The sequence below is a fragment of the Sceloporus undulatus genome, chromosome 3 (genome assembly GCF_019175285.1).
Source record: "Sceloporus undulatus isolate JIND9_A2432 ecotype Alabama chromosome 3, SceUnd_v1.1, whole genome shotgun sequence".
Classification (NCBI taxonomy): Eukaryota; Metazoa; Chordata; class Lepidosauria; order Squamata; family Phrynosomatidae; genus Sceloporus; species Sceloporus undulatus.
The window spans coordinates 141,865,494-141,873,438 of record NC_056524.1 but is presented as its reverse complement, the minus strand read 5'-3'; positions in this window follow the sequence as shown (position 1 = coordinate 141,873,438).

The following is a 7,945-nucleotide window of genomic DNA, read 5'->3' as shown; positions in this document are numbered from 1 at the left end:
AATAATAATAATAATAATAATAATAATAATAATAATAATAATAATAAATAAAGTTTTTATTTCTATCCCGCTCCTTCCTGAGATCAGGGCGGCTTACAGCAAAAGTTAAAACATTCATACATAAAACATTAAAATACAAAGTATCAAAAACCATCTACAACAATAAAAATAACAGGCAAAAAAAAAAGCCCCATAGCCCAACCTCTTGGCCACGAAAGAGGAGGGAGGCCCACAGGATTTTATTCGGGGAATGCCTGTTGGAACAGGAAGGTTTTCAGGTCCTTCCTGAATTGGGCCAGGGTGGTAGTCGAGCGGAGCTCAGTGGGCAGCGTATTCCAAAGGGCTGGGGCAGCAGTGGAAAATGTCCTCCATGTGGTGGAGGATAATCTCACCCCAGGCACCTTCAGTAATTGCTGCCCAGATGTTCTGAGGGTGCGAGGCGGATTGTACGGGGAGAGGCGGTCCTTTAGGTATCCTGGGCCCAAGCCATTTAGGGCTTTATAGGTAATTACCAACGCCTTATACTGAGCCTGGAAGCGAATGGGCAGCCAATGGAGATCTTTAAGTACCGGTGTTATATGGCTGGTCCTGGAAACGCCAGTGACCAGCCTGGGTGCCATGTTCTGCACCATTTGCAGCTTCCGAGTTTGGTATAAGGGTTGCCCCATGTAGAGTACATTGCAGAAATCCAGTCTCGAGGTTACCAGAGCATGTACAACAGTTTCTAGGTCCCTCTTGGCCAGGTATGGGCGCAGCTGGCGAATAAGCCGAAGCTGATAACAGGTGCTCTTGACCGTCGCATTCACCTGAGCAGTCAGGTGAAGCGACGAGTCAAGAAGCACCCCCAGACTGCGCACGGAGTCCTTCACAGGGAGCGTGACCCCGTTCAGGACAGGTGGAACCACCGCCATTCCTGGACCAGGGGAACCTATCACCAGTACCTCCGTTTTCTCTGGATTCAACTTGAGTCGGTTTTCCCTCATCCAGCCCATTACTGACTCTAGACAGGCCACAAGAGGAGAGACCCCATCCCCGGTCACTGCATCAGTCGGAGACATAGAGAAAATGATTTGGGTGTCATCAGCGTACTGATAACCCCGCGCCCCATGTCTCCGGATGATCTCTCCCAGCGGTTTCATGTAAATGTTAAATAGCATGGGAGACAGAATGGCTCCTTGAGGGACCCCGGTTTTAAGGGGCCTCTCGTCGGAGCACACGTCTCCCAGCTGCACCATCTGGGACCTCCCAGAGAGGTAGGACCGGAACCACTGGAGCGCAGTGCCCCCGATTCCCACCTCTGCCAGGCGTCCCAGAAGGATACCATGGTCTATGGTATCGAAAGCCGCTGAGATGTCCAAGAGCACCAACAGGGACACGCTACCCCTGTCGATGATGGAGATCATCGACCAAGGCGACCATGGCCGTCTCAACCCTGTAACCCGCTCGGAAGCCAGTTTGAAATGGATCCAGATAATCCGTTTCATCCAAGACCGCCTGAAGCTGGATTGCAACCGAGTCATGAGTCAAGGTTGACTCGAGGGCAGTTAACAAAAACAACAAAACTGGTTTGAGCCCCAGTACCAGGAAAAAGATGAAAATGGTGATGAGGGTAACAGTGGGGAAAATCTGTGATTGGCACTCAGTTACTAGTAGTGCCAGTGATACTACCAAAATGCCAGAGCAGTAGTGTATTTAAAATAATCACTTGTTTTCACTTTAAAATGTCATGAACAGAGAGTAAATGAGTACTCCACAGAAGGTATGTATGCCTCCAAGGCAAGTCCCAAGGTCAGGCTGCAGTTGGGTTCTTGCCACAAAAGAAGCTGCCACTGTCAACACTTGTCTTTGCCAAGCCAATATGCTGCTGTACACACTGGCTTTGAGAGTGAGAAAAGAGAGAGATCGAGAAAGAGAGAGAATGAGGGCATGAAGCCCTATCAATTCTCCCTGGTCATCTTTCTTTGCTAATGAGCCAGGCACAAACTATGGTGGTTTTGAAAAGGCTCACTAGTTTTTGGCAACAACAACAACAACAACAACAAAGTTCCTGAATGAAAAAGAGAGCACACAAAAATCTTTGGAGTTTATCAGACAAGAGAAATTGGAAGTATAATCCAATGGCAATCCGAATGCAATTATGGGGTTTCATGTTATTGCGTGATAAACTCCCATACACAATTTTGGCCAATGGCAAGCTATTTTCGGGCAATGGGAAGTCAGTTCGAATGCAATTTGAATTCACGTAAATTAGCTGAACTAGCAAATTCACACGAATGCATTATGGCCCCACTTTCCTTTCATTCGAAATTAAGAGAAATTCCTCCCGTGTGATAAACTCCTTTGAATCCTCTGCTTTGAGTCTCATAGGAAGTGGGCCTGCTTTTATAGAGCATGGTTCTGAGACTAGATAAAGCTGGAAAATGTCATCAGGGCTTCCTATTCCAACTTTGGTATATGTTCTCCTCTCAGTCAGAATCCACTCAGAAAAAATTGCTTTGTCTGTGTTAAATTTTATTATAATAATTGTTTAGTCTTTGATAAAATTGTTAAATTTTAAAAAGAGGTGCCATTTTCTTTTGATTTATTAAACTATTATTTCTAATTATAGCCCACTCTTTTTGTGAAAGGTCACCTATGTCTGACACAAAGCTTGAATTCCAGCTGTCTCCCACCCAAGCACACAACAGGGACCCTCAACATTTGTCAGAATCACACAATCCAAGACCTCACAAAATCCCCAGCATTTAATACAGCAAACTACCATTCTCCTCGCTTTTTCTTATGGAACCTAAAATGAAAAGTCCACAAGTGGCCAAGATCTTTATTAGAATCTGCTACAATTCCACAAAACTGCGCAGGTTTACATGTTTCCTAGAATTCTTCATTAGGTTAGGTGGCAAAAATTAAGGAACAAGGAAAAGGTGGCATCTAACACGAGGATGCATGATCCCTCCTTATTGAAATCTCTAACTTGGGACTGGATTTAAATCAAAGACTTCAGTGGCTTAAAAGATCCAGCCATTTTAAAAAGCCATGACATAGTATCGCAAGAATTTGCGTTCTGTGAGGCAAACACACTTGTCCCTCCACATTCACAGCTTTGACTTTTGCAGCTTTGATTATTCACGGATTTTATTAATATGTTCTTTCTAAGAATATCCCGGTTCTCCAGCGTAACTCGGTGGTCAACTTTAACCAAAAACCGCACTGAAGGACCTAGAGATTACTAGAGCGAACACTCCACTTGCCATTTGTAGCTCCTCCAATGCAATTTTATGGCCAATGTCTGGCAGATGTTGACCACAGAGTTGCACTGGAGGACTTAGAGATTCCTAGAGAGGTGTTCTCTCAGGTAAAAATAGCATTTTTGTTATCTGCGGTTCTTCCACATTCACAGGGGTCCTGTGCCCGTCCCCAGCAAATCTGGAAGGATGAGTATACTTTGATATTTTGGCAGGAGAATGGCTCTGTTCCACTCTGGGGCCCAACAAATCTCCATTCCCAGAATTTCATAGCCTTGAGCCAGGGCAGTTAATGCAATCTCAAACCAGAATATTTCTGCAGTGCAGATACAGCATTGGATTTCAGAGCTTTCACTTTGGGGGGAAAATGTTATGAGCACATAGCTCATGAACTGACAGGAAATTGTCTTTGATTAACAGGAAAATATAATTTACACCCGGCGTGAGACCTGTGTGAACTTTTGAGAATAGCAGTGTTGCATCCAAGTTTACTTTTTTGGCAGGAGGGTGGGGGAAAAGGCAATCACAGGTCAGGCCAAATCCCACAGTGTCAAGCAATTAGCTGCATACCGTTCATTGTTTCATGATCCTAGCCAAGAACCCAATGTTCCTTTAGTGTCCCCCCCCCCAACCAAAGCACTCTCCCTTCCCTGTAACCTGATAATCAGATTAGGCACTAAGACTTGAGATCTTGGGTAGAAAATTTGAGGTGGACCTTCAATGAAGTTGCATGTTTGCAGGCCGGTTCTAGGTACTTTCCCCACCCTAGGTGAGAAATATTTTGGCACCCGTCGCCCTCATAATTATTTTCACCCCTTGATCTCCACTGTTTCATTTGTTAAAGCTAAACATGACATAAAACTTAGGATCCAATCTCTCCTCAGACTAGATTTTTATGATAAAGCTGGAAAATGGTCACATCAGGGGCTTCCTATTCCAAACTTTGGGTATCATGTTTCTCCTCTCAGTCAGACTCACGTCAGAGAAAAATTGCTTTGTCTGTGTTTAAAATTTTATCTACTATATATGTGTCTAGTTCTTTGATTAAAATGTGTTTAAATTTTAAAACAGAGCGGTGGCCAGTTTTCTTTTGCATATTTAGTAAAACTATCTTATTTCTAATACTAGTCGCCCACTCTTTTGCGTGAAACGGTCAGCCTATGTCTGAACCCAACAAGCTTTTGAATTCTCAGGACTGTCTCCCACCCAAGCACACAACAGTGAGACCTCATACCATTTGTCAGAATCACACAATCCACAGACCTCACAAACAGATCCCACCAGCATTTAATACAGCGACAACTACCATTCATCCTCGCTTTATCTTATGGGAACTCCTAAAATGAAAGTCCCACAATGGGCCAAGATCTTATCTTAAGATCTGCTTACAATTCCCCACAAACTGCGCAGGATTTACATTGTTTCCTATCGAATTCTTCATTAGGTTACGGTGCAAAATTTATAGGAACAAGGAAATAAGGTGGCCATACTAACACGCAGGATGCACTGATCCCTCCTTATGTGAATATCTCTAACTGGGGACTGGATTTCAAATCAACAGACTTCAGTGGCTTAAAAGATCCAGACCATTTATAAAACGCTCCATGGACATAGTATCGCAAGGAATTTGCGTTCTGTGAGTGCAAAACACACCTTGTCCCTCCACATTAACACCGCTTTTGACTTTTGCAGCTTTGATATATTCACGGATTTTATATAATATGTTCTTTCTAAGGAATATTTCACCGGGTCTCTCAGCGTAACTACGGTGGTCAACTTTAACACCAAAGACAAAAAACCGGCACTGATCAGGACCATGTATGAGATTACATCGAGGCGAACACGCTCCACGCTGCCATTTGTAGCTCCTCGCCAATGCATAATTTTCTATGGCTCAATGTCTGGCAGATGTGACCACAGGAGTTGCCAACTGGAGGCACTTCTAGCGATTCCTAGAGAGGTTTTGTTCTAGTCAGGTATAAAATCTGCATTTTTGTTACTCTGCGGTTCTGTCCACCATTCACAGGGTCTCTGATGACCGCGTCCCCCAGCAAAATCTGGACGAGATGAGTTCGTAACTTTGCATATTTGTGCAGGAGGAACTGGCTCTGTCCTCCACTCTGCGGGCCCAACAACACTCCTACCTTCCCAGACATGTTCATCTAGCCTTTGAAGTCCAGGGCAGTTAATGCAATCTCAAATCCAGAATATTTCTGCAGTGCACGATACAGCATTGGATTTCAGAGCTTTCACTTTGGCGGGGAAAAATGTTTATGAGCACATTAGCTCATGAAACTGACATGGACACAATTGTCTTTGGATTAACCAGGAAAATGGACAAAAATATAATTTACCACCGGTGTCCGTGAGGACCTGTGCTGAACTTTTGAGAATAGCTCAGTGTTTGCATCCAAGTTTAACTTTTTGGCAGGGTCAGGGTGGGGGGAGGAAAAGCGACCCAATCAACAGTCAGGCCAAAATCCCACACGTGTCAAGCAATTAGACTGCATCACCGTTCATTGTTTTCATGACTCCTAGCCAAGAACCCAACTGTTCTCCTTACGTAGTCCCCCCCCCCAACCAAAGGCATCTCTCACCTTTCTCATTGTAACAACCTGATTAATCATCGATTAGCGCACTAAGACTTGAGATCTTGTAGTGTAGAAAATTTGAGGTGGACCTGTCAACTGAAGTTGCCTATGTTTGCAGGCCGGTTTCTAGCGTACTTTCCCACCACCTAGGTGAGAAATATTTTGGCAACCCCGTCCGCCCTCATAATTATTTCACCCCTTGCATCTCCACTGTTTCATGTGTTTAAAGCGTACAACATGACATAATAACACACTTAGGATCCAATTCTCTCCTCACACGTATTGGAGAATTAGTCAAAAAGCCAAATTAGGTTTTACAGGTTGTTAAAGACTTTATTTATTGCTATGTGCATATTTGGAATGGAGACTTAATGAACAATGCACACAGTGTCCTTTTGCAAGCTTGCAATCACTTATTCATTTTCTACATGCATGTGGATAAATGGTGGATCTCCCATCCTATGGACATTTGGTGGGGGGGGATAGTAGTGGGCGTCCATCTATGAACCCCTAACAAAACTGAAAACTCTTCACCCAAGGGACAGACATAAGGGTTGTTTGTTTTTCCACATCAAAGAGATAGAGAAGAAAAACCAGTAGAGTACACCCACGGTGATGAGGACCGAGTGCTGCCAGTTTGATACCACCTTTAGCTCGGCTGGACTCCCATGGTGACCAGCTGCTCTAACCGCAAAGGCAGGACAAGTGCACCACCGCAACAATGTAGGGCTTTACAAGTAAATGTGCAGGACATGACCAGATCAATAGCTGTAAAAGCTGACAACCCCTCCTATGTTTTTATTAAACTATATAATGTCCTGCCTGATGACAGAATAGCACTGAAAATGCAAGATATCACTCTGGAAAAAACGGAGGACATCTGCGTTGATCCTCCTGAGCGTCCATGCCTATATGGAGTGCCCGTGGATTTGTAGTCTGTGTCTTGTGGCTCCCAATGCCCTCTCTGACTGGGATGAGAACAGCGAAATCTCCTCCAAAAAATCCAACATCCCAGGATTCCATAGCACCTAGAGCACAGGGCAGTGTGTTAAAAGCAGTGTCAAATCGCCATTATTTCTGCAGTTTGTAGATGCAGCCCATGAAAAAAAGATGGATAATGGCTCCCAGGGCTCGAGGAAGAAAGAAAAGACACACACTAGTACGCCACAATCACCCAGGAAGTCTAGGCCAAGTCACACTCTATCTCACGACTTCAGAGGAAGAACGGCCATGGGACAATAGCTTCCCTGAACTCATCATCTGCAAGAAACCCCCATGGTAGGTTTGCCTCAGCGCAGGACACAGACCTCCTCCTTTTCCAGGGACATGTCCTCATCCCAACCTTCTGTCTTGGAGATATTACTATCCTCCATTTGAGCACGGACTTAAGAAGCATGCATTTACATTTCTAGGAGTGTTTTTTGAGCTTTTTTCTTGAGTCCTGTCCTCCCTTTTTCTTGAATGTCTCCATTTTGTGGTGCCTTCCTTTGCTGATGAAGACCATCTGGAAGAAGACCAAGCTTTTAAATGGATTGTTGGAGCCAATGTTTGAGTTGTGGACTTCATTGTTTGAGCATTGGACTATGACTCTGGGTTCAAATTTCCGCTTGGCCATGGAAATCACTGGGGGGGCATCACACCTCTCTCAGCCTCAAAGGAAGCCATGGCAAGCCTTCCTCAACAAGTCTCTCTTTCGGCAAGATGAGAGGGAGAGAGGAAGGAAGGAAGGAAGGAAGGAATGAAGGAGAAGGGAGGCAAGGAAGGGGGAGGAAAGAAGATAAAGGAGAAAGGGGGAAGGTAGGAAGGAGTGAGGAGGAGGAGCGGAGAGGAGAGAAAGGAGGAAAGACAAGAGGAAGAAAGAGGGAGGGACCCCCACAACAAACCTCAACTCCCCGAATTCCATAGAGCTTGAGCCAGAAAGAGTTTAAGAGGTGCCAACCAGTTATTCTCCAATGTAGTGCAGCACAGAGTTGCAGAGCACAGCAAACTTCTTCCCCCCTTCTCTTTTGCAAATAGAGTACTGATCAAAAATGCCAGGGTTGGGGCCTGCTGGCCGTGCGCACACACCAGCAGCAACCACAGCAAGTACGCGCTCTCCTCTCCCTGTTATTT